We start from the raw sequence: 27,267 nt of genomic DNA on the forward strand, positions 1-27,267 counted from the left end.
ACTCACATGCCTGAAACTCCTTCAGCTCTCTTCTTCTGTAGAATGAGAAAGAAGCAAGCTGGGGAGAGGCACATGCAGTCCTTTGAAAAAACACAGTGTCTAACCAGTCCTGTGGCAGAAGAAAAATGGGTAACAACCTTGCCTTGTTTTCATAGCCTGCATCTTCTGCAGAGGAGACAATGGGATGGGCAGGAGGAAGGGGAGGGGAGGAATGACTGTGTTAACCCAGTCTGCCTTGCTGTGTCCTGCTATACTTTGCAGCAGTGAACATTAGAGGTAATGCCAAATTCCTATTTAGCACCATGACACGCTGCTGCTTCATTGCAAAACTGCCTCAGCATTGTTATAAATACATATTAAGTGTTTGTCTTTTTACAAATATGAAAATGAATCTTAGATGTGTTATGGTAGAAAGTTATGCTACAGTAATATACCCTCTTGTAGTAGTGGGATAAATACAGTTTTTAGGCTATAGCAGATGCTTTTTGTAACTAGTTAAAAAAATTACAAAAAAATTGGAGAAGCAATGAAGAAATTCCTCACATAATCTCATGTGGATAGACACAATAGCAAGGACACCGACGACTCCAATGGGAAGAATTTATTGCCTTCGTTATCAAGAGATTTACGACTTTGTGGAGGCATGAAAAATTTATGTGCAAGAAAGAATGGTGGGAGAGAAAAGTTGCAATTAAGCAGGAACACCTAAAGTCAAAAGGAATGTGTAAATCACATACGAAATTTATGAATACGCAATAACCTATGGTATTTAAAGGAAAGATCGTTTGTTAGCAAGCTGTGCTTTGGGTGGAAACACCAGGCACCCAGACGTCTGTAGTTTTGCTTTTCTTATGTCTCTTCTTATTGTTTATTATTAAACTTTTAAAATTTTAACAAAAACTGAACTGTGTTTTTCTCAGAGAAAATCAGCTGAATTTCTTGTCAGTTTAAGCAGATGTGGTGAGAAACAGTGACAGTGATTCAAACAGGTTTTCTAACCTTGTCATCCAGAGGGAATTTTGGCTTGCTTTTTCTTCACTGTATGCAAAACATTTTGGAGTTGTTCTGGATCCTTCGAGGAGGTATCCACAACCGACCAAAATAGAAAAGGGGGATTATGGCATTCATTCTCTTTTAACACCTATTTGCACTAAGCTCTAGCTTCAGCTTAGTAAGGAAAAGGAGAGATTTTCTTTAGTCATGCAGTGCGGAATCATTGGTGTAGGAACAGCCACAATTCCAGGTGTAAGAACAGTGTGTTCTTGCTCTTAACAGGACATTGTGGACAAAAAAAAGCCCCCAAATCCTCACGATTCACCTCTTAGGTAAAACCAGAATGGTTCATGGTGTCAAACTAGCAGGTGATGGAAATAACAAATGTCCCTGGGCTGGGGCAGAAGCCTGGGAGTCAAAGGCTTGGGAAAAGAGAGCTGGCAAAGCCAGCCCAAGCCGCAGGCTGGCATTGGGCTCAAGGCAAGAAGGAGCTTGTGCTGCCAGCACGGGAAGGGACTCCAGGCACAGGAGCTGGCCGGTGGCAGGAGCAGCTGCTGCTGTCACCACCAGGGAAGGGCTGGCAGCGCGCAGGAGCAGCGGGCACATTGCTGGTGGGGACAGCTGGCAAGTTGGAGCGGGCCAAGCGAGGATCAAGAGAGGCTGCTTCTTGTTGTAGAAGTAGTTTTTGACATGGTTACACCAGTCTCACCAAGGTCAGAGCGTTACAGTTTGTGCCATTCTGCAAAATGGCTTCTAGCACAGAGTCCCCATGTGCCAAGCAGAAGCGGCAGCAGCAGCACCCCCAATCCAATGCATTCTATTCCTAAATCATCCAATCTGCTACAAACACGATGCTCTTCCTGTCTTTTTGCACCTGTCCTGGTCTAACACAGTTGTGGGACAATGGTGGTCGTTTCTTACACAAGGGCCTACGCCTACAGCCTTTCAATTCAGTCTAGCAATGTCAGCAATGCTCTGTTATGTTTATGATATGTCTAGGACTTAGTGAACTTTGCGCGAGGTAATGCTACTGAAGTTTAAACTGGACTTCAGGGCTTTTCTATCAACTAATACAGTGTCCGATGTGCTTAAGGCACTTAAGGCAGCTTTTTACACACCTAAAACTAAAACTTCCATTCTCACTTCTTGCCCGTGTGACTTTATGGATCTCAGTTTCTCCGAGAGTTTCAAAGCAAGCCCTGCATTCTTTTCTGCCTCTTAGCCTGTGTGCACGGGGTCCTGGGAGATTTCTATCTGGTTTCCAACAGGGCTGGGACACAGCTTCATGGGTCCCTTCTCTTGTTGTTCCCAGGTCTCCACACGGTGCAGGTGGTTTCCAGCTGTGACCTCCTTTCCAATGAAGAATCCATGGATCCCCCCAGTACAGCTGCAAGGGGTAGGATTTGATCTCCTTCCAGCTGGGATCCAGGAGCCTTGCAGTGTCCCATGGTTCCAACTGGATGACCCCAAGGTGCTGGGAATGCAAAGGGATGATGGTGGAGCAGATGAAGCATTAGTTGCAACACACGTGTGTGGAAGAGCCCCTAAAAGGCATCAGATATGGTCAGGAAGCCGTGGAGCAGAGAGGTGGGTTTGGGAGAGGAAGGGCAATTCCTCTGGGAATGTGGGCTTGAGAAACGAGGCACTTCGGAATGGCGGAATTGCCGTGGAATTTCCATGGCTGTATCTCACTGTCATCTCTCCCGGCGCGGGGGATCAGGTGTAGCCAGGGTTGCGGTGGTCCGGTCCGGGGGCGGGACGAGGACGACTCGTGCAGGCGGGGTTTTGGGGCCAGGGCTGGCGCAAGGGAATGGGTCTTCCCGGGCTTCACCAACCAGGTCCGAAGGCCGACCCGGGAGAGCAGGTGTACCCAGGATTCACCAGCCAAGTCCTGGGTCAGAACGGCAGCGGACAACAGGTCTACCCAGGGTCCTGGAGGTCCAGGGATGGGACGAGCGGTCTAGCCAGGATTTTGGAGCCAGGTTTGGCGGGCGGCGCGGGGGAACAGGTCTACCCAGGCATTCGGCAGCCAGGGACCAAGTCCGGCGACGGATAACAGGTCATCCTAGGGGTTGGAGAGCCATGGACCAAGTCCGGCCGCGGAAAACAGGTCTACACGGGACTTGGGCAGCCAAGAAACAAGTGAAGCGGTAGACAACAGGTCTACCCCGAGGCTGGGCAGCCAGGGCCCAAGTCCTGCCGCGGACAGCAGGTCTACCCCGGGGCATTCGGCAGCCAGGGACCAAGTCCGGCGACGGATAACAGGTCTACCCAGGGACCAAGTCCTGCCGCGGAAAACAGGTCTTCCCCGGGGCATTCGACAGCCAGGGATCAAGTCCTACCGCAGACAGCTGGTCTCCCCAGGGACTGTCTGGCGGCGGATAAAAAGTCTACCCAGGGACAAAGGCCTGCCGTGGACAGGAGGTCTACCCCAAGAAACGAGCCCTGCCGCGGACAACAGGTCTACCCAGGAAACAAGTCCGGCGGCAGAAAGCAGGTCTACCCAGGAAACGAGTCCTGCTGCGGACAGCAGGTCTACCCCGGGGCATTCGGCAGCCAGTGACCAAGTCCGACCGCAGACAGCAGGTCTCCCCAGGGACAAAGTCCTGCCGCGGACAACAGGACAGCTGCCAGTCCCTGTGCAGCAGAAGGAAGCCGCAGGGCGGGCGCCCGGGCGGCAGCGACAGCCGCTCCCTGGGCAGCGGCTTGAAGCCAGCGCGCCCATCCCGCCCGTCCGGCAGCAGCCGCGGCCTGGGGAGCTGCTGGGAGCCGCAGGGCGGGCGCCTGCGCCCCTCCCGCCCCGCTGCCGGCCGCTGCCTGTTGGCCATGCTCCGGCGCCTGATGCGGAGCAGGAGGTCGGGGCGGTCGCGGAGAAACCAGGGGTTGGTGTAGTGGAGCCAGGCGCCGGCATCGCCAAGCCATCCCGGCACCTTGCGGAAGCCGTAGCGGTTGAGCTGGCGCAGGAAGTTGCATAACTGCGTGGCCCGGAAGGTGTGCGGGGCCGGCCCCTGGGAGCCGCCCGGGCCGAGCAGCTCCCGCTCCAAGAGGGAGCGGTCGATGAGCAGCCCCCGGGCCTGGCTGTCCCAGCGCACGGAGCGGACGCGGGGGCTGTTTGCCAGGCGCCACAGCTTGGCAGGGAAGGTGCCGGCACTGAGCCCGGCGGGCAGCGGCAGCTCCGCCATGGCGTCGATCGCCAACAGTGGCCACAACGGCCGGAGGGCAACGGCCGCGGCACAGCACAGCTCGGCACTTTGCGGTTCGGCTCGGCTCGGCACGGCACGGCCAAGCACAGCACGGCTCGGCACAGATCAGCACAACTCGGCTCGGCACGGTAGGGCACGGGAAGCCCGTGGCCAGGGTGGGCTCTGGGAGCAGTGGTGGACTCTGTCCCCACGCTGCATCCTGTGCCTGGGTCACCGTCGGTGATGGGGGAAAAGGACATTGCTTTGTCTTGGCTGGGGAAAGGATGAAAAGGGGACATGAGAAAGCATCCTTTTGGTCACCTTTTCAGCAGACTAACTGTTTTTTTCTCGCCATCTCTGCCTGTTTTTTGCAGAGTTGGAACATCTTTCATGATTTGGAGTCAGCAGCAGAAGCAGGAAGGGGCAGTGATTTTGTCAGCATTGTCATCAAAACGCTAGTGCTGCCCCATGGATGGATGTTGCTTGATGCAAGGGATGAAAGGCCTTCACTTGTAGGGCGCTCACGCCGGTGTCTTCCCAAAGGACGTTGCCATTTTCTTTCCTCAGGAATCGCTTCTTCTGTTTTTCCCCCCATCTGGGGAGATTTCCAATGCAAATGCCTCCTGCAGCCAGCTCTTGCAAATGCAGACTGACAAAGGAGATCTTGCAATGGACAGAGACTCCCTAGAGCTGGTGTGGAGAGGTGAGGGGGCAAGGTTTGTCCTTTAGTCTTGAAATCTTGTTGGGGAGCTGATTGTGCTTTGGGGGACTGACAAAAATGTTGTGTCCTGAAAGACCACAGAGACTTTGGGGTTGTCATGTTGGGGCAGAAATTTATGTCTGAGAACTTTTTGAAATGCCTTTTTTTTTTTTTCCCCCTCCCCTGCAGAGAACCTTTTCCTACCTTTTGGGGAACTTCCGTCTGCTGGTCTCCCAGATCCAGCCGTTTCCCAGGGTTCCTTCCCAAACTGAGGAGTAGCCCATGGCCTCCACTCTCCAGCTGGAACAGAAAGAAGCACAGAGCTTGCTGTTGCGGGAGAAGAGCTTCTCTTTCCTCCCGGCTTTCCCTTTGGGGCAGGTTGGTATGTGCTCACTTGATAAAGGGAGGTTTAAACTCTGGAGGTCTTGCATTTCAAACTGCTCCAGCCTCGAGCTCTTGTGTGGGTATCCTTGGACAAAAGGCCTCCCTGTGTGAGCTCCCAGTGGGCTGGTTCAGTAAGGAAGTTGATATTTCAGGCTTGTGACTGCTGAAAGCAGTTGGTGTCTGGAGGTGTCCGGAGCTGGAAGCAACTACTTTTCTCGCCTGGCTGCAGAAAAGGTAGTGGGAAAGTGGGGATTGCACTTGCAGAGATGGCCATCAGGGGTGTTTTCCGAGAAATGGGCTGGCAGAGAGGCAGGTCTTGTGCTCAACTGGCTGTGTGTTTGTTTTGGTGGTGGGGAGGTGTTGTAATGAATCAGCCGAGACTCCATATCCTTCATGCAGGAAAAGCCAATTCTTTATTCACATCACTTATTTTATCCAGTTTTCAGGGACCTCATGCACCACACCCATTGGCGGGTAGTTTTCTTACTGCCTCATTTATTGGTCAGAAGGTCATTTGTGTGTATGTGCTAAGTTTCAGGTTGTTTACATTTTTCCTTGGTGGGTTCTGATGGAACAGAGCTAATATTTATGCAGATGCACTTGTTTTTCTCCCTAGGAACGGGCTGTTTTGTGAACAAACTTCACCTTCTCTAAACAGTTTTCAACTGGGAACTTGCAAGCTATTGCTAGCTGCTTAGCTAAAGTAGCATGGCCTCATGCATATTCCATAAGACCTTTCTTTAATAACATTTTTTACCTGTCTGCAGCAGGGAGAGTCACAGACACAGACACAGACACCAGCTGAAGCAACAGTGTCATTTACTATCATGCAGAAGTGCAAAGACAAATCAGAAAAGAAGAAGGTAAGCAATGCACCTCATCACTGGTACAAAAGGTTGCCTCTAGTGATTAAGAAAGATACATCAGCAGACACCCTTCTGCTTTATCCTTCATCCAGATCCACTCATCAGGTGGGGAAAGCTGTCCCAGCAAAGCTCGGGAAAGTCCCTGCCAGGAACCAGGAAATCCTACACTGCCTGCCCCTTTCTTGGCCACCAGGCTTCTGACTGCACTGTGAGAGTAGCCCAGCTTTGACAGTGGTGAACGAGCAATCTGACAGACCTTCTGGGGCAGGAGATCTGATTTCATCTTCCTCTTGGTTTTCTCCCTGAGCCTGTCCAGGGCTCAAAGAGGAACCAAGGCCAGATGTGGCCTTGTCTGGTTTCTTTATGCTGAAAGGTAAAGATGTGTTTCACCAAGTAGTGAATGCATAGATCCTATTGATAGTAACACTTGGTTAAGGAGCAGATCCATCGAACGTTTGGTTGGAAGGGTCATCCAGAGGGCAGATTTAGCTCAGGACCTGTTGTTCAGGCCTTAGTCCTTCAGTATTTTGTGGTGCAAATCAATGCCCTGGAAAGCTGGAAACAAACAAATCCCGCTTGAGCACGTTTCAGAGCGGGAACAGGATTAGCCCTGCAAGGCCAGGCTAGGGCCAAGAGCAGAGGGCCAGCAGGCTGCATTTGCCCAGAGGCAGCCGTCCAGACCAAGAAGGCCACTGGTGCCCAGGGCCTGAGGTGCCCGAGGCTGCCTCCCCGCTGTGCAGCTCTGCAGAGCCCGTGGAGCGCAGGGTCCCGGGCAGCCAGGGCGGCCTGGCTGCCTTGGAGCACGAGGGGTGTCCCAGAATGCTGCGGCCCTTTGCTTTTTAACTGTTGCTCAGAGTCTTGTCATTAGTCCACACTGTCTGACATGTTTTCCTTTCCTCTGGCATATTGAAGAGAGCTTTTGGAGAAAAGTGGCTGATGGAGCTTCTGCTCTAGCTGGTGCTTCTGTCTGCAGGTCAGGGCAGGTGGTTTGAACCAAGGACGGAGTCCACAGTTAACACTGCAGTTTTGCCAAGCCAAGAAAACCATTCACAACTGGGTGACTGATGCTGAGCAGCTTTGCTAGGTTTTGGAAAGTTATCACCTTAAAAACCCAACAAATGTTCCTCCATGAGGGTACCAGCAGTGTCCCAAAGATCCCAACTTTTTCCACCTCTTTTCTGTGTCTTTGGTGTTTCTAAGTTCCCCATTCCCCAGCAGGAATGAAAGCATGTATGATAATGTGAGTGATTTGAGAGCTCTGTGTTGTGCCCTGCCACATCAGTGTTGATGACAGGCTGGACATGGACAGGTGTGTCGAGTTCAATTCATCCCAGTTCTGTGCCAACAGCAGCCCCAAGATGCCGAGAAGAACAAGGACGGTGGGTGGGTGTGCATGCACAGCCCTGTGGGCTGACTGCTGTGTGGGCAGAAGGTTCTCAACAGCAGTACATCTTCACTCCCCCAAGTGGGAAGAATATATCAAATCTATATGAAATGAAAATATTTATGAAAATGCACTCAATGGTACATATTTATATGTATCATATATGCAACTGATCAAATAGAATGCTGCATATTCTCTATTTTGATATGCCATAATCAATAGAATATATCAAATATAGAGTTGATATTTTCCTAAGCTATTGCCTGTGGGTCCTAGAGGCCATCTCCTAGTGTTCCTACATTTGTGCCTTCTGGTACTAGTTCTTATAGCAGCAACTCCCCTGGGAGTTCCTCCAGGGAACTTCACACCAAGGGCTTCCATCACTGTCGTGGCTGTGGGAACTTGTTGCTTGCCAGTTCTCCCCCAGAATCCTTGTGGATTCTGGAGCATGTCAGCACAGGTGTCCATGGCCCTTCCTTCATCCCCAGCCTGCAGCACTCACAGCCCTGCGGCCTCCCCCTTGCTGCAGCTCATTTGCAAAGTGCTGCCAAAGGCAGCGGAGCTGGCTCAGGATCCCTGTTGGCTCCTGGGCTTCAGGATGACCTTCAGAGGGACACTTGGAGCGCTTCCTGAAGAGCTGCCCATGGCATGGCGGGTGGATTTGTCCTCCCTGGGTGCCTCTGGTTGGAGTTGGAGGCTCCGTGGAGTCCCGGAGTTTTCTCAGCAGCCTTTGCAGCGAGTTCTCAGCCAAGGTGTGGCTCTGCTGCCATCCCAAATCTGTGCTTTCCTTGCGCAGCCTGAGTGCAAGTGGGGCATGTGCTGGGCATGGATGGAGATTTTCATGGCCAAAATCCTCCAGTATTTACAACTGCTCATTGCTCTGGACAGCACAAATCACAAAACACCCATCGCAGTTGACAATTGTAATTTCTCGCAGATTCCTACAGCTGCACTGCTGATCGACAAATACACCAGAATTGATTTCACATGGAAAATGTCATTTATTACAAATCGCTACACCCGCGCTGACAATACAGAACTATGCTGACATCAATTTAAGTTTAAAAAAAGGAATTGATTAGATTTTTACAACAAGGCTATGTAAAAATATAGAAATATCCACTTCAGTTAAGAAAACCTTAATTTATTGCCAACATCTACAACAACTCACTAGACATAAAGATCAATTAGGTGTTTAGCAACTTAATTTATTACATATTACTGCAAGCCTAAAGCCCATCTAGGAATACAAAAATATCAGTAGTTCTATCTAAACAGTCGTCTACAAAGATCTCAATCAATACAATGATACAACTATACATCTCCAAACATGTTTAAATAGAAAGATACACCCAGATACATCCACCTCAAAATACAGAAGTCAATACACAGATGTAAATAGAAAACTAGATCTATTTACTTCTAGGAATACCAATATACCTATTTAAAGAGCCATATAACTCCAACTGTATAAACAGAAATACCTACACAACTGTATTCATAGGAAATAGAATTAAAACACACATAGAACAGCATACTTACATATACATATACTTACATCCATATATACATATGTTATTACAAAGATGTATGCATATATACAGACACATATATATGCAGCATACATTTATAAATATACCAAGATACATACATACAGAAATATGCCTATACAATAAGCAACCCGCATATGTAAATATCCATGTAATTATTCCTCTCTATGCTACAGTCCATATATCTTTAAACAGAAATCTAAGCAGAGGGATTGCCACCGCCCCATCTTCAAAGCCTTTCACTCTGTTCTTGCTTCCTCCCCTGCAGAGCAGCGCCCCTGGACAAGGACAGCAGATGGCACATGTGCGAAAGCAAAGGGAACACTGAGTAAGAATCCAGATGTTTCCCTTGGCAGCACCTGCCCTTCAGTCAGGGAAGGGAAAATCTCAGCGCTTCCCCAGGAGGGTGAGAAAGAAAAAATTTGGCCAAAGCCCACGGCCAAAGCCCAGGCCACCCTCACCCCCAGCTGCCTCACCGGCCCTGCGGCCTCAGCCGGGCTCTGGGCTGGCAGCAGCAGCTCCCTGGTCCCTGCTGGAGCTGGTGGCCTTCAGCTTCTCCCTGCTGCCTCCTGTCACTCTCTGCCTGTCCTCAAGGTCTGCAGGGCAGCCGTGGCAAAAGTGGAGCCTCTGGAATTGGTTCCAAGGCCTGGCAGAGCTGCAGGCCCGCAGCCCTCTGTGCTCCCTGCTGGCCCCCTCCATCCCCTCAGCCCCACCGTCCCCTCGGCAAACCCCCGGCCCCCTTTGGTTTCTTCAGCCCCTGCCAGTCCTCTCACCCCACTCAATCCCTTCTGACCCATCCCGGCCCCTTAGACCCCCCTCAGCCTGCGCCCCTTCCCTGTCACCTCAGTGCCACCATGGCCCTCCGCTCCCCCACAGCCCTCAGTCCCCCAGCAGCTCAAGGTCACCGTCCCTGCAGCGTCAGCGCCTCCTCGGCCCCCTCAGCCCCCTGTGTCTCCCCGTCCTTCAGCAGCTCCTCAGGGGACAGTGCCTGGGGCCACCGGCAGCTCCCAGCGCTCCAGGGACAGCCGAGGCTGGAACTGCTGCTCCGCCCGGCCCGGCCGCCAGCTGGGACCCAGCACAGCCACAGGGGACACAGGGGGAGAAACAGGAGCTGAAACAGGCAGCTGAGGGGGGGAAAAGGTAAAAATGCAGCCTAGGCCAACACAAATATCACTCTATCCATCTCTATCGATTCACAGACCGTCACGGGGCTTTGCTTTGTGATGTCAGGGCACGGTTGCCACGTGGTCATGGTGACATCGCAAGGTTGCCTTGGTGCCCGGAAGGCCTCAGGGGTGTCAGAGCAGCTCTTGGCCTTGCTCGGTGCAGGAACTTGGTCCTGTCCTTGAGGCTTTTGTCAGTGGGCAGCTGCTGACTGACAGGAGACTCCTTTTAGCTAGCGTTAGAGCGCACTCTGCAAACTTGCACAGCAGTTGCCACAATGATTGGGCAACTCGCCGCTGCAGTTTTCACTGTTTATGGAGTTACTTATTCCTGCTATTTCTTGACTCACCTGGCAGGTAAGTAGAGGTTTTCCCTGGGTGTCACCTAACCTGGTTTTTGTGTCTTCCTGCTCTTTCTTAGTGACTGAGTTGATTTGGAAACAGAAAGGCCATTGGGATGCCGCTTGGGTAAAGCTCCTGTCAACACGTTCAGCTCAAAATGGGGTGTGTGTAGCCACGGCCGTGCGGGCAGCATTTGCAAGGGAGCCTGCAGGGGTTGCGTTCCCTCCGTGGGAGAGTCTGTGGCAGCAGAGTTTGCCAATTCCTCCATTGCTGGGTCGAGCAGGACAACTTTGAAAATGTAGACTGGGAGGCCTTCTTGGAAGGTCTTGTAAAAATGCTCTGGTTGTCTCCAGTTTTCTCAAAGCATCTGCTTCATTTTCCCTTGCCCACTGCAGGTCACCTGAGCCGGGTATTCAGAGGTGCTGATCCTGAGGTGAGTAAGGAAAGAACATTTGATGTTCCTGGTGTTTAAGAATTGTGCAGCAAGCTGTGAGCATGGCCTGTGGCAGTAGAGTGTAGAGGGCCAGCTGAGTAGGCTGCAAGAAAATCCCTTTCCATGTCTGCAGCAGCAAGAGCAGAGGCATCACTATTTCCTAATTTTCCATTTCAGAGCTTTAAAAGAACTAAAAGATCAGTTTTGCAGAGAGAATGTGCTTCCTGATAGTAGTCAGGGGGGAATATCTAATTTGGAGCAGTGTCCAGTTGAATCAGCCCATTAGAATTTACTCTGAGGGACTTAGAATCCCCTTGCTCTCCAAGTTGATGATTTGTGCTTAGTAGAGCTGGTTCTAGAGCTGAAGAGAAAGAAGGTTCTAAATGATAGGTCATGGCCTGTGTCTCACGCTCCTGTCTGTCCACAGATCCCAGAACCAAGAGCAGACTCCCCTCTGGCTTCCTCTGCTCCTGGACAAGAAGCCAACGAGGAGCCAAATGACCACAAGGCTCCAGCTGTGGTCACACCACAGCCGGAACTTTCCCAGACAGTAAGTGCCACTTCTGGAGGGTGCTGTCTTTAGTGCGAGGCAGAGCTGCAAGTTTCTGAGCAGCCAGCTCTTGCTGTTGGTGGCTGAGGATGCTGAGTGCTGCAGTCCTGCCAGACCTAGCCATTCCCCTCAGCCAGTGACAGCTGGAAAATGGGCTTTGAGCTGCCGTGTTTAGGCCCCAGCTTGCTGGGATTCTGATAGGGGCCAGCCTGGAGCAGGAAGGCTCCCTGTGTGCAGAGGAGGGAGCATGTCAAAGGCACTGTGCTCAGCCTTGGTGGATACGTAGGGGACGCTGTGGTCTGGGGACACCTATCCGTCTCCACAGACGTGCCAAGTACCCACAGGCACCAAAAGTCTTGATCTGAGAACAAAAGCTCTTTGGGGTGGTTTGTCCCCGGGAGCTTCTTGGCTGTGCTTACCCGGGAGCACTTCAGAGACACACTGGGGATGTGGAGTTGCTGTTTGAAGACAGGGATTTTGGTGCCTTTGTTGCCAGGTTGTTCTTTTGCCCCTTCAGGCAGAGCAGTCAGTAGCAGAGCTGACAGGCACTCGGAGTCCACCTGTCTTTTGGCTTTTAAAGAGCTGCTAAGAGATGATGTGTTGTCCATGAATCTTTGGGGGGCCACTCTTCTCTTGTGTGGCAAAAGACACGTTCCCTGTCAGCTTCCGAAGAGGCTGTTGGAGCTTCAGCCCCAGATGGAGGCTGATTGTACTGCTAGTGTCACAGTGGGACAGAGTGAAGGGCAGGGAGAGGGGAATTCAATGGAGCTCTTGGGACTGAGGAGGCCAGGAGTCCCCCAGGCACTGAAAGCACAGAGCCTTGTCATCTGCAGAGATCAGCACTGGGACAGGAGGGTTACAATGGAAGCAGAGGTGGGCAGGGAAGCAGAAAGAAGTGGCTGAATGAATATGATTTGTACGCTGAAAAAGGAAAAAGCTGAGCCTGATGGCATCTCCCAGTCACTTGCTCTGCATTTGTTTGTACAGAATGTGGAGGCAGAGGCACAAGCAGAGCCGCCCAAACCTCCGAGTGACACCATGGCAGCAAGGAGGAAGAGCAGGGAAGACATCAGAAGAACTGAGGATCAATGGAAACTCCATCAGGAGAGGGGCAATCAACAAAACCATGTAAGCGGAGGAGTAGTAGCCACTCCCCTGATGGAAGGTTCTGTCTCTTGTTCTTTACGGAACTTTGGAGATAAGTTGGAGGCAGAGCTGCAGAAAACTCGGGCTAGGATCAAGGCATGGGAGAAGAGGCTGGAGGAAGAAATGGAGATTCTAGCAGAAGACCGAGCAAAAATTGGTCTCCTCCTTGAGAAGCAAGAGGCTCTACAGAAACAAGTGAGTGAATGAGCAATAGCCACTGCAGTCACCAACCTGGTGCTTTCTGCCCTTCGTGCCTTTCCCCTGCAGAGCAGCAGGGGGGTGGGGTGATGCCTCTGAGTGCCATCCTGCTCCAGTGTGTGTCACAGGCACTCTGAAGGACACTCCCTGCTCTGCTGAATCTCAGCTGCTGCCTTGCACAGTGGCACTAGTGCTTTGGCCTTTTGGCCAGCAGTCATCTGAATGCATTCCTGCTGGCCTCTTCCTGCTCTCCTTGTTTCTTGAGATGTTCTTGCAGGGGAACACGGTGACCCAGATGGATCTGGAAAGAAGCTGTCTGTATCCCTTGTGAATCTGGTCCTCTCCCTTTCCTCAGAGTCGATGACTCTTGGCTGACAGGGACAAGCTGGACTCTCTGACTGCTTTGTTCTCTTTTACTTGAGGTGGAAGTGTTGACATCTCGCCTGGCAGCCTGCAAAGATTTCCATCAAGTGACTGGCAGCAAGGAGCCCCAAGATTCCTGTGAGGCACAGAAAGTGTCCCAAGCAGCAGCGCTGCCGGTTGGACACGTTCAGAAGATGCCGGAGGAAAAGAGGACTCCATGGGAGAAGGTAGAACATTTGAACAAAGAGCTGCAAGTGTGTCTGCAGCCCTTGGAAGGGGAAAAGCGTCCTTGGGAGAAAGCGGAATGGTCATTTTGGCAGTCACCCTTCAGAAAATCCATGCAAATGCATTTTGGAGAAAATGGACAATGAATCTGGCCTTGCACTCCAGTCAAACCAGCCTTTGGCTTTGAGCCATCCAGTTTGAGGAGTGGACATCAGAACAAACCCATGGCAGAGCCCTGCATGTGGCTGACAGCATCTTGCTAAGGGCTTGCACTTGAAATGGGATCTGGGGCTAATCTCTGCCAGCCACTTTTCTTTCTGACACCAACTCCTTTGTTGTCTCAGATCTCCACAGGCTCTTCTGTTGAACCTGCAGCAGCAGCAGTGTCACCTGAAGGCACTAGTGCTGGCCAAGCTGTGCAGTGGAAGCCGGGCAGTTCGTTCATCTCCAGCACTGACAGGGCTTCTGCTCAGCAACAGGAGATGGAGGATGATGAGGATGAGTCCCTGGAGCTCCTGAGTATGTCTTGTGTCTTTCTTCTCTGAGGGACAGTGTATTGTGTGCACGTGTCAGCACAGCTGGACCCAATGATTCTCCTCACTTTGGGGTCCCAGGAGCATTTAGGGCTCCCCACAGGAGAGGCTGTGCTCCAAGGCAGCAAGAGAGTGCTCTGGGTGTTCCCGCTGCCTCTGAGGGCAGCTTGGACGTGCCTGGGGTTTGCCTGAGCTTCCCCAGCTGCTAAAGGCAGAAGCAGGGGTTGTCCTTGCATCAGCAGAAGGCTGTGAGCTAGCAAATGATCTGGGCAAGTCCTGTGTGCTAGTGACCAAACTGGATAGAATAGTTAGCTTCCTAAATTCTCCTTAGACTCCTGACTTCTCATCCGCCATCAGAGCAAAAAAAAACTTCACAGAAAGTGATTGGTTTTGGCATTTTGTCTTTTGGTTGTGGTTTTAGTTTGGGTTTTTTTCCGGATTTTTTTGGGTAGAGGTTTTTTCTCCATCTTGAAGGAGCTCTTCTGCCCCATGAGTCTCAGTGGCGTAATTTTGATGACTGTTCCTATTTACCACTACTACATCTGCAGGTTTTTTAATGAGAAGATTATATATTTGTCAGTGAGGACTCTTTGGAAAGAACATCAGGTGACAGCAGAAACAGAAAGCAAAAGCTGGTTTTTTTGTGCCCCCAATGAAAAAAACAGATCCTTTTATTACAATCTGTATTTAATATCCTAGTTTTGTTCCTAGAAAGATAAGTCCAAGAGACACAGGCCTGGGGCATGATCAGATAAAAGTGCACTGTAGGCATTTCTCAGGAGTGAGCCTCCAGCCCCTCTGCTGTATATTCCTCAGATCCATGGCACATTTTCCTACCTGATTCCCAGTCATTCCCATGACTGTTAGAATGCTACCCACTGGCCCAAGCCCTGCTCAGATCAGTCTCTAGGAAAACAAATCAAGCCCTTTGTGATTCTACAGCACAAGTCATTGAAGCTGCTTCTTGCCCAGAGCAGCTGCCGGTCCTGTGCCCTCAGATAAGAGCTGGTGGGGCTGAGAGGAGAGCCCAGCTGACGCTCTGTCTCCCGTCACCTGTTGGCACAAAAGGGCACTGACGTGCACCTGCCTGTGTCTGCTCTCCAAGCCAATCCTGCCGTGTCCTCAGTGGGGGCACCAGCTTGGAAGGGGCTGGGTGTGGCCGTGCCTTCTTGCCATTGCTTGTCAGTGCTGGTGCCTGGGCTTTGGCAGCTTTGTGGCGGTGGCTGCCCTGGCACTGAGGGCTGGTGTGAGCGCCGAGGCTGGAGCCTTCCTTAGCTGGGAGAGTCCCGCTGCCGGCCGGCCGCTGCAGCGCGGAGCTGCCCCGAGGCAGCAGCCCCTGCTCTGGGCCGGCTCCTGCACGGCCTGGGCTGGGCTCACAGAGGGTCAGCATCTCCTCTGGGCAGCTGTCCGTGTCCCGCCGGCACCTGAGGAGCACTGCTGTCCCTGCTGCCCTTGCCCGCTGCGGGAAGGTGGGCACGTGTGCGGGGCTGAGAGGGCGAGTGCAATGGCAGGGACTGATCCCTGCTGTCAGGGGGAGGAGAAGCAGTGTGGTTCTTCACGTGGGCCACGGACAAGGGTGTCTTCCAGCTCAGCCTGCTCCTCAAGGGTGAGGGTCCTGCTGCTGAAGGCCCCTTGGGATTGGTTAGAGCATGAGCTGCTTGGGTTTACAAAGGGAAAGGCATTCTTTTGGTAAAGTGCTGCAAGGTGGGGAAGATGCCCTCCTCTCCTGGGAATGCATCTCCCTGTGCTTTGTTTGCTGTCAAGAGATCTCTTCAAAGGACTGTAGAAATCAGAGCTGCCTGTCTTGTTGCAATTCTTGCAGTTGTTGTTGTTACGCAGCTGGCCACAAAGGACTCAGAAGGCCAGACTGTACAGCCCCAGCAGGGCTGCCTTTTGTATCTCCTGGATAGTGGGATCTCTGCTTTCAAGTAAGCATCTTGCATTTTGTTTCCCTCAGGGCAAATGGCGAGCATGGAAAATCCCCGAAGGAAATACATTGAAGAGGAAATTGTTGGCAGAGGGTGAGTCCAACCACAGTTACTTGTACACAATCATGGGGCAACGATCTGCTGCTGGAATATCTGTCAAGGGTGAAGTCAGGCAAGCTGCAAACATATTCAGACACTGGGGTTAGTCTGCCCCATCTCTCAGTACCAGCCAGAATTTGGAAGTGTGGTCAGAAGGAATTGTCAGACACTTGGATTTCATTGCCAGAAACAGCAACCACCCCTTTTTGTAGCAGGCAGATAACTGTTTGAAGGAACATTTCTTCCCAAGAGTTTGCTGAAGGAAATAGTGTGATCAGGATAAAAACTGCCCAGTTTAGAAACTGAAATCCAAGACGAAAGAATCACCTGGCCTTTGGAGCTGAGGCACTAAAGCCCAGTGCTTCAGAAACAGGCCCAGTGCCCATGCACTGGAGAGGAAAATGCATCATCTGCCTTCTGGCAGAGCCCTCCTGCATGCTGCAGGTTGGAGGCATTTCCAGCAGACATCTCCTGTCTGGGCTGGCTTTCACTCCAAGGTCTAAATGGCTTCTCCTTTCTTTGCTGCTGTTTTGTTTCTAGGGCTTTTGGAGAGGTTTGCAGAGCGATCGACACTGCCACAGGAGGACAGGTAAATGTCAAGAGCCCCTGCAGATTCTGCTGCTCTCCAGGGCTTCCCTCTCTCGTGTCAGCTGTGGCTGCAGCTGTGGCTAGGGCTGTGCTGCAAAGGCACAAGAAGCACAGACTGGTGCCAGCCTGCCAGCTGCATTTGGGACAGTCTTTGTCCTGCTCAGCTGCCAGAAGGAAGGCAAGGGGGGCAGCGGTTCCTTTCAGAGAAGGACGCTCTCCCTGGCTCTCAATTGCTCCAACAAAGGGGCATCTCACTGCTCTCTGGGGCTACGGCTTCAGAGTCCTGAATTCTCATTTCTGGCTGCCAGCAAATTCATCTGAATGTTCCTGGCAGTTCCTTAGGCACCTGCAGTGCTGCAGTTGGGAACTGCATGTAGGGGAGAGATCTGCAAGGCATCCCTAAAAGCCCCAAGCCCTGCCTAGGTCCCAAGATGTATCCACAGAGTACCAAGGCACGCATTTCTTCCTCTGAAGTACGGACAGAGAAACAGAGTGTGTGCTCAGAGCTTTGGGGGCTGAGAGTTGAGACACCATTTTTAACAAGTGGACAAGGCAAATTGTGGTCAGTGGCCACGTGTCCTGGAACTGGCCCCCAAAGGAGCAATGAGCTGTAGGAATGTCAGTTCCTAATTACTCCTTTGTCTAATCGCAAGGCACTTTGGCAGAGCTCACCTGTGGCATTGCAAAATCACTCGCTCCACGTGTGTTGTGGTCTCATTCCACCAGCTTCTAAAGTTACTGATTTTCTGTGTCATTCTAGGTGGCCATCAAGAAAATCAATCTTCAAGGACTGAACAGGAATCAACAAGCGCTTAATGAAATCATGGTCATGAAGAAGAATAAGAGTCCCCACGTTGTGGATTATTTAGACAGGTGAGTGGTCATGGTCTCTTCCCATGAAGGTTTGTTTCCATAGTAAAAGCATGCGAGGTTAAAACCCCACTTTGGACACTGGCAGAAAATAGAGCTGTTAATAACCAGTTAATTATTATTTCTCTACTCATCTCCAATGGATGGGAAGAGAGTGTACTTTGCCTGCATGTGTCTTCCCTGGCTTTCAAACACTGAGTTGGAACATTGGCCAAAAACCTGAATCAACCCTCCCATACTAAGTCAATACCTTGTAAGCTCACTGCCTCCATGTTGTCTCAGGATTGATTTTTTCAAGTTTCTTCAATGCTGATGAAGCATGCTAGAGAGGATTTCCCTTGGATTGTTGCCCCTCTTTTCCAGGGCTGGCCATGCCAGGAACACTAGGTGCTCCTTTCCAGAAATACCATGCGGGACAGGTTTTTCATCTTGGCTGATACTAAACTGTACTTTTGGCTTGCTGGCCATCTAAAATATCTCCTTTCTCACAGATGTGCTGTTCTCCTTGAGACTGCACAGACTGCAAACAATGCACAGCCTGGAGGGCATGTCTATTCCTTGAATTCTGTCCTTGTCACAAAGGGACCCGGAAACAAGAATCAAGCAAAGAAACCAATGTAGGCATGTTCATCTGCATGGCCTTGTTCCCTTCTTTCAGCTACCTTGTGCTCGACGAACTCTGGCTGGTGATGGAGTACATGGATGGAGGCTCTCTGGATGATGTCATCGCTGAGGTTCGCATATGTGAACACCACGTGGCAACCATCAGTCGAGAGGTGAGGGATCCCATCTGTGCATCCCAGGGCTTGGGCAGTATTGTCTGGGAAAGGGGCTCAGGACAGGAGCGATTCCGTGAGCCAGGCTTTGTTTCTGTGTGGCTGATATGCTCTGGGCAAGCAAGAGCATCTCAAGCGAACTGCCTGCCAGTGCCCCTGCACTCACTGGACTCTGTTCTTGTCCTCTTCTCTCCTGCTGTTGCACTTTCAGTCTGGCTCTTGTATTTGCTCTTCTCCATCTTGCCTCTCTAAACTTTGGCCTGTCTGCACTGCATTCCTTGCCTGTAAAAGCAAAGGTGGGGGTGGCACTGTTTGAAAGGAGCAGCAAAGAAGAGAGACTCATTTCTCTGAGTCCTCAGCTGGAAAGGTTAGCAGTGCAGCCAGAGTGCTCTGTACTTCTGAGCACATGCACTGCAGCAGCAGTCATCCTGGCTGGTTTGCAGGGCAGAGTCTACACCAGCAGTTGCTGTTGCTCTTTGGCAAGCTGATATGCCTTTCTTTAGAAAGGTCCTGCCCTGCCTGTGTTGGAGCAGCGAGCTCTTGCCCTCAATGGCACTGTCTTCTGCCATTACTCCCCATTCCCCTGCAGAGGGAATCTTGGAGAGCTCTTTCCTTTCTTGTGTGATGAAATCACATCACTGATTTTTGCCCTCCTGTTTCTGGTTTCTCTCTCAGTGCCTGCAAGGACTGCATTTTCTCCATTCCAACCACGTGATACACCGAGATGTGAAGAGCCTCAACATCCTCCTCAAAACGGATGGCTCTGTCAAGCTGGGTCAGTATATTCTTGGGCAGGTGCAGCATTCCAGGGATATGTGGGCTGTGGGGCTGCTTTTGAGTGAGTGCCAGCCCCCCCCAAACGGTGCTGGTGGCAGTGCAGGGAGCCTGTTGTGAGCTGACCACGCTGTGGCAACGTGCACAGACCTATGGCAAGGATCGAGCCGTGCACAGTGGCATTGCTCTGTGTGTGTCCCTTCCAGAGGGAGGGGGCTACAAGTCTAAAGCTTCAGGGGAACAAAAGACACTGCTGGAGGCCGTGTAAAAAATGTGGGGATTTTTGAAGCAGCCAATGCCATATTTCCTTGGCTAAAGTCCTGAGGAAACAGAGCAGGGAGAGTTGTCCAGGAGATTCAGCAGCACATTCTCCAACTTCAACTGGGCAATTCTTTTCCTTGCTTTCCTAATTGCACAGGATTCAAATCAAAACCTTCTTTTGCTCTCTCCCCAGCTGATTTTGGCCTCTCTGCTCAACTCACCCCTGAGCAGAGTAGACGGAGCTCGGCGACCGGGACTGCTTGGTGGATGGCGCCTGAAATTGCAAAAGCTGAGTCCTATGGCCCCAAAGCAGACATCTGGTCTTTTGGAATTGTGGGCATTGAAATGGTGGAAGGAGAACCTCCTTACGGGAATAAAGGTCCTCTCATGGTAAGGTGTAAATACTCTCTGATCCCGCTGTCTTTCTCCCCCATCCCACGTTCCGTGTGCCATTGGACAAAATGCCATTGCCATCTGCTGGAACTACTTCCACCACGGTCCCTTTCTGAAAATGTCCCTGCAGCACAACAGCATCTGCTGGGGTTTTGGTTGCATCCGTGGGGGAACTCAAGCCTTAGCCCAGGCAAACAATCTCCCTTCTCAGGCAACATTGGGCTTTGGCTTAGAAGTCGTTCCAGCTCTTTTGGCTGTGTAGATGGCCCTACTAACAGGAAACAAGCATCTTAGAGCTGCTGTTATCTTTCCTGAAATGAAGGAAAGAAACCCAAACCCAACCAAGTTTCTAAAGCAGTGGTTTGGAGAGAAGTGTACCCCCATTCTTCTCACAGGGAAACTTGCCTTAACTGAGGGATTTCCTTTCTTTACTTTTAATTACCATTGTTTTCAAGAACCAAGGAAAAAGCTTGATGACTTTTATAGCAGCTGTGCTTAAGGGACCAACAAGTGCTGCAGAGATGCTTTTCATGTCATACTCCTTGGAAATACTAGAGTGAGTTAGTAGAGCAAAGTCCCTCTTCCAACTAGCCTGTCAAGCTGGTCAGGTGAATCCTCAGAGAGGCAAAGGTGCTTTTGCTGATGTAGTTTCCACTAAGGAGGTCAGTCAATGAAATCAGCTGCCAGGGCAAGATCTGCTGGATGCTGGAAAAGCTGTGACTGCATCAGGCTTTGGGTTTTGTTGGTCCAGGAAAGTCATCTCTGCCTCTGTGCCACAGCAGAAACTGCCACTGCAGAGTGCAGCTGAAACAATGGGATCTGGGAGAGCAGTTCCAGATGTGAAAGAAGCAGCTGAGAGACTCGTCTTTCCTTTTCTCCAGGCTCGATTCCTGATAGCCACCAAAGGGATCCCAGAGCTGCAGCAGCCCAAGCTCCTCTCCCCTTTGCTGCGTGACTTCCTGAGCTGCTGCCTGCAGAGAGACGAGGAGCGGCGCTGGTCTGCCAAGGAGCTGCTGCAGGTAAAATGCCAAGGGGCTGCAGGGGAAACAGTGTCCCAGGGACGGGCTCCTCCTGCACTGAACTGCCAGGCATCAGATGAGCCTCGTCCTCCTCACCTCCACTCTTGGTGCTGTTCAAATGAGAACAGCCAGGAATCCTAGACTGGGCTGGGCTGGCAGGGACCTGTAAGGGTCATCTGGTCCAAGTGCCCTGCAATGAGCAGGGGCGTCTTTCAAGAGATCAGGATGGTCAGATCTGAAATATTTCCAGGCCTGGGAGCATTTAGCAGCTCTTGCAGTAAGCTGTGCCACTGTTGTCCCACTGTTGCTCCCTAGACCTACTCTGACTCAATCCCCATTTTCATTGAAAAAAAGATTACCCTGCCTTTGGGGCTCTTAGCTTGGAAAGTAATGGTTCATTCTTGGCTTTTTTGTTTTCCTTTGTGCAGCATCCATTTGTAACATCGGCCAAGCCTACATCCAGCCTGGTGCCACTCATCCTTACCTTTAAGAGGTGGAAGGAGTTGACAGGAATGGACCAGTCACTTAAAAACTTTTTCTTCCATCACCAGCATTGTAGTGGATTGTAGAGTAGGATTTTAGCCTAGGATTGTAGGGTAGTATTTTGGCCTAGGATTGTAAATAAAGTTTCTGAAACCTCAAGTCATTTTGAAGATTGTCCTCCTTCTGAGCCTGTGAGAATGCTCAACATTTCCTTCTGAACTGTCCATTTTTGCTTAGAGGTGGAAAGTGACATTGATGCCTTCTTTGGTACGGTTTGAAGGGGGAGTAGGCTCTTCTTTCGTCATGCTCTCCGGACCGCAGTGCCTTTGGAATATGGCCCAGGGGCTGGGTTTTACCCAGCTGTGGCACTTGTGTTTGAGGCAGAAAGGGCAGTGGCATTTGCAGGCAGAACCAAAGGACGAGTGGGGCAGCCCAAATACCCTGTGCAGATGCAGGCCTTGAGCTCTGACTCGAGAGCATTTGGGTTGCTGCCACTTGCATTTGTATCCCTAAGTGCAATCTCTTTGTCTGGGGGAGAGTTTTGCCCAAGTGAGACAGCAGAAAGATCAGGGAGGCTGCTGGGAAAGGCGCAGAGCTGGTGCAGAGCTGTCAGCGGCTGCAGGGTGAGCCCAGGCCCCGCCTTGCCCAGGCTGGAGCCCCAGCAGAGCCCTGGCAGAGCCCGGAGCAGCCTGAGCCGGGGCAGAGGCAGCTGCAAGGAGGCCCTTGGAGCTGCAAGAGGCAGCAGCCCAGCCCTGGGTGCCTCTTGGGGGCCCCGGGCGAATCCTGCGCTCTCAGAGCCCAGCTGGCAGCCGGCTGCTCCCGAGGGGAAGCGTGGCCGTGCTGGGCACAGCACAGACCGGTGGCATCGGCCGTCCGGAGCGTGCACAGGAGCAGAGAAAGGCAAACCACAGCCGAGGGCTGCAGGCCTGGCTGAGGATTGCCACCCTTGTGCCGGCTGCCCTCTAACTCCTGGCCAAGGCGAGCAGTGTGTGCAGCGCTCTGGGCACAGGGGAGTGAGCCGGGCTGCTCCGCAGGCTCCGGCACAGGGCAGCCTCCTTCAGGCACGGCGCTTCTGCCGGGGGAAGCGAGGCCAGCGGCAGGCAGGGACAGCTTGTCAGGTCACATCTGCAGGAGCCGGGGCCTCACGCGGCTCTGGGAGGAAGCGCCTGCAGTGCTGGAGTTGTGCACTGAGCCAGAGCAAAGGGGTGAAATGCAGAGTGTTCTGCAGAAATATTCCGGGGTGCCAGGCCAGCCTGCTTTGAGCTCTCAGGCACACAGCAAGCACTGTGCAATGCAGCCCTGAGCTGCTGGGAGAGGGGTGTTAGAAAGGAGCCAACTCTTAGATGAAATTAAGTGGGGACAAAGTCCTCAAAGTCAAAGAGAACTGTTTCTGAGGAAGGATTCACCTGAGCTGGGTGTGTATCTCCCTCTCCCAAGAGCCAAACACACACAACACACACACAGAAAATGCTGCTTTTTACTGCCTTTCCCAGCCCAGGGTGAACCGTGTCCCCTTTCCCTTTGGCTGGGTAAAAGGAAACTTGTATTCTGTCCCCACCGCCTCCTTTTCTGTCCCCTCCCCTCTTACCCTACTTCCCTTTTGGTCTGGTCTTCAAGTTGGCCCCTCTCCCAGCTCACAGCAACACCCAACGAATTAACTAGAACAAATCCAAACCCTAAACAACAACACCTAGAACCAACAACTTTCCTTCTTTCTTCTAATAACCCTTCAGCTGAAGCAAAATATTACCTCCTATCTCACTGAGGGAATGGGGCTTCTGCTTGAGCAGTGAACTGATTTGGAAGAGAGTAGAAAGGTTTCAGTAGGCAATTTGTGTTTTCTTTCTGAATTGCTGAAGGAAAGACACAATGTGGCTTCAGTCAGCAAAAACATTTTCAAGGTGCATTGAGGAAATGCTTGTGAGCAATTCCCAGAGAAAGAAAGGGTTGAGAAAATGCTGAACTGCAACAAATAGTGGATTCCCTTCCCATTAACAGTGTTGAACCCTCTATTCCCCCAGTGCAGTGATTGATGTGTGCAAGTGGCTTCCTTAGCCTTGAGAATAGAATAGTCCTCCTAAGAATGTAGCTGGAATGCATTCAAGGGGAAAAGAGTGGTTGTAGGAGGCTCTTGAGCATCAGAGGAGAATTGCAGGAATGGGATGTTCCCCAAATGACCACCCGAGACTCTCAAGAGAGCCCTACTCTCCTGTCAGTAACTTCTGAGAAGTGATTTAAATTTGTCAACTAATTTGAGGGGATGTTTAGCCTGTGAGTTTCAGCACAGTAATGAGTAGGTCTTATTTCCATGGTTACAAATGAGTAGGTGGGATTTCTGGCTGAGCACGTGTTAGGAAAGTGATTCCCCACGCACCCAGCACTGAAATAAAGTCATGCCTCCTTTCTCACACCGAGCTGGCACCAGGGATCGAGCCCTTCTTGGTAACTTTGATTTTAGTCACTTCTATTGAAAGGTGAAAATGAAACCGTTTCCAGCCGTTCCCCTCGGGTTTACCTTTCTGGGGGCCAAAGCTCTGTGCTGCAGGTGGCCCGCGTGTGTGCAGAGCAATGCAGCCTCCACAAAGCCCTTGGTTTCCCCACAAGTCGTCATGATTTGTTGCCAGGTGTGCCCAGCTGTGGCAGGAGAAGGAGCCCGCTGTGCAGTGGGCGCCGTGCCCTTCCCAGCCAGGGCTCTCTGGCACAGAGGAGCAGCAGCAGCACCTTTCAACCCACTCCTGCCCTGGCCTCACCTGGGACACAGAAACCTCTGGAAATCAGCACCACCTGGCCCCTTCCCAGCCTGGAGCAGCTCCTGCTGGTGGGCACATCCTGCACTTCTGCTGCTTCCGAACAGGAATCAAGGCACAGGGGGAGACGGACATACAGAGAAGCCCTGGGCTAGTGCAATAAATGGGCAAATGCATGGGGGAATGTGTTAGGAATCATTTCAGCTGTCATGCCAATCCTGCCTTCGCTCCTTTTCTCCCTTCACGTTTCCTGTTCTTTTCTCTCTCACATTTCCACTCCTTCCCCCTCTCGAGTCTCACAGTTTTCCTGTCATGTTTGCCGCCCAAGTTTTACTCATTTTCCCCACCCTTTTCAGCTCCCTTTCCTCACACTTTACCTCTCACATTTCCCCACCTTCCCACTCTTACCTCCTTTTTTGTTCTCTCATGATTCTCACAATTTTTCCCTCGCTTACCCTGCCCTTTTCTCCCTTCATGCTTTTCTCCTTTCCTCAGTCATTTTTCTCGAAGTTGTCTCCTCATGTTTCTCACTTTTGCCCTCGTGTTTCCCAGCGTTTCCCTCTCCCATTTCTCCCACTTTTCCCCTCACATTTATCGTTCTTTCCCCCTCATGTCCCTAATACTTTTCTTGTGCATTTTGTGCCCTTTTTTCACTCTTGTTTCCTGCCACTTTTCCCATCAAACGTCCCACCCTTTTTTTCCTTTCATGTTTTCTGCCTTTTTCTGCCCTCTGGTTTCTCACAATGTTCCCCTCAGGATTCTCACCAGGTTCCCCTCACATTTGCAGCCTGTTTCTCTCTCTTTGCCAGCAAACTTTCTCACTCTCTTCCCCGCACATTTCCCTCCATTTTTTCCCCTATGTGTCTCACCCTTCTCCACTCACCTTTCTTAGAATTTTCCCATCATATTTCCTGCCTTTTCCTCCTCTCACCTTCCTCTCCTATTTTCACTCACATCTTCACCATTTTCCCCTCAGTTTTCTCAGCCTTTCCCACTCAGGTTTCCTACCCTTTTCTTCCCTCACACTTCCCTCCTTTTTTCACTCCCATTTCTCACATTTGTCACCTCATGTTTTCTGCCTTTTTTCCCCCTCACATTTCTTAACCCACTGCTTCCTGTCAGTGACTCTTCCTCTTCAGTAGCTGATGGGCTTCTCTTCTTTTTTCCTGCAATCGCCTACTCCGAAGAATGGGTGCCAGAGCAGCGCTCCAAGAAGCCCCTGCCCGTGTGTCTGCTGAACAGAATGGCTGTGCTCGACTTGAACAATCTCGTGAAGAACAACCTAAACTGCAGTGGACTTCCTGCTTCAGGTTTGGTTTTATTTCAATTCTCTCTAGTCTTCCTAGTGTTCTAAAGAAATAGGTACCCTGAGGGACACACATCACAGGTGCGCAGCCGCTTATGTAATTTCGCTCTTTTATGTAATTTATAAAACAATTAAAGACAGAAGTAGACATCCACATCAAAAGAATCCCAGCACTCCAGTTAGTTACCTCAAATCAGTTATAAATACTTGCCAGAGATATCTCCTATTACAGAGAGGGAAAAGACTTCTCAGGAGAGCTAATGGAATTGCAATTTGCAGCAGCAAGGGACACAGTTGCATTCAGAGCAGGTCCTCACAAGTGCTTTGCACAATATCAGAGCTGGATGCAGAGCCCAGGTGCCACTACTGCAATTTTCAATATTTGACCCGAGTTACACTATGCAGATGACATTTCTGGCAGATTCCAGCTGAAGACAGATTAACTAAACTAGAGCAAAGGTATCATACTACTGTATTTGCATCTAATGCGTGACTGATATGGCTTGTGACATGAGGGTCATAAAGAAAATGACCTTGAGTGCTTTTTTCATCGTAGAAAACGTGATTAACAGCTCATCACAAACTAGAAAAGTCTCAGTTGCTCCAACACGTGCAGAACACTGTCTCTTCCTTTACTGTAGCATCCATGTCACTCCCACTGGCCCCTTTGTACAATCATCACAAGCCACATCACTGGCTCCAAGCAACAGGCACTGCAGAGCTGCAGCAAAATGCTTGAACAATAAAAACATCAAAGTCAGATCAAGTTAAAAGGGTGCCAGTTGCAGGATGATAGCCACCATTCAATAAGAAATTGTTCCATAGGCATTAAGAACCCTAGAATGGCTCACAGGGGGAATTAGCAGAACAAGAGGAAAAAGAGATATCAAGTTACAGGTCTGATTTACTGGGCTTTTCAGGAGGGTTCATAAGAAAATTGTTGAATGCAGAGAAGATCACAGAGTAGCTTAACTTACTGTAAAGGAAAAACCTGACAGAACATTTCCCTTTCAAAGGCAGACAGCTGTATGTGGCAAGTGGAGCACAAGCCCGGCTAGAACACTGCAATCACATTAACTGTTGGATGCAGAAATCTTTTTGTAGCTGCAGTTTCCATATTTTCCCCCCTACGTTTGGATCCTTGCTGTTTTTCACCCCCAATAGTATGTACTAATGACATTGTCATAGGAATGAAGTTTTGAAAAGATATTGCATAACCTAAACATTTAGAAAAGACCCATGGGAAAGCCCATGCATACCACATATCCAGCACCAGCTTTCACAAAATATATGTCAATACGATAGCAACAACTGTATGATCAGATAAGACTCCAAAGAATTTTTGAATTTAACGTTTACATGCTAGATTTTGGGGGTTTTTAGGCATAGGAAGGCATGCATTCATTGTGTTTTGGTATTTTCACACATCAGTATTTGATGTCAAACACCCTTTCATCATATAAGCCTTGAACCAAATATAGATTAGAAGGACGACAGGTTCTATTTAGACAGTGTATGAAAGTGTAATTAAAGGAAAATTGCTGCAGACAGGAAACAGCTCTTGGTCCCAGTAGAAACAAGTCACCTATACTTAAGTCTAAAATCACTGATACAATCCAAATACAGGTGATTTCCCTAAATTTCAAAAAACCCTGTGATCAGAAATGCAAAATAAAACTTCTGGCACTCAGTTAATTCTCTCCCCCTCAGTCTAATGCATCAAAACAGAGACCAGAGGCCAGCACAGCAGGAAAGAGCATCTGTCCAATTGGTCACCACATCCAAGTGACTCAATGTCACACCGAGCAGGACCAACAGAGATCCTGAAAATCCTGAGAAACTGGTTTTATGGAAAAGAAAAATCAAATTCTGTCGAATCTTGTCCTGGTAAGGTTTATATGCTGGAAATATCATTACGCATCAGAAAATAAATTCCTGTCACATGGCTGTCATTTCACTTTATTTAAGTGAGAAACATGTACTAAGTATATTAATACCCACATTACCTTTA

This window comes from Chamaea fasciata, unplaced genomic scaffold (assembly GCF_029207755.1).
Source record: "Chamaea fasciata isolate MVZ Bird 193981 ecotype frontalis unplaced genomic scaffold, bChaFas1.0.hap1 SCAF_33, whole genome shotgun sequence".
Classification (NCBI taxonomy): Eukaryota; Metazoa; Chordata; class Aves; order Passeriformes; family Sylviidae; genus Chamaea; species Chamaea fasciata.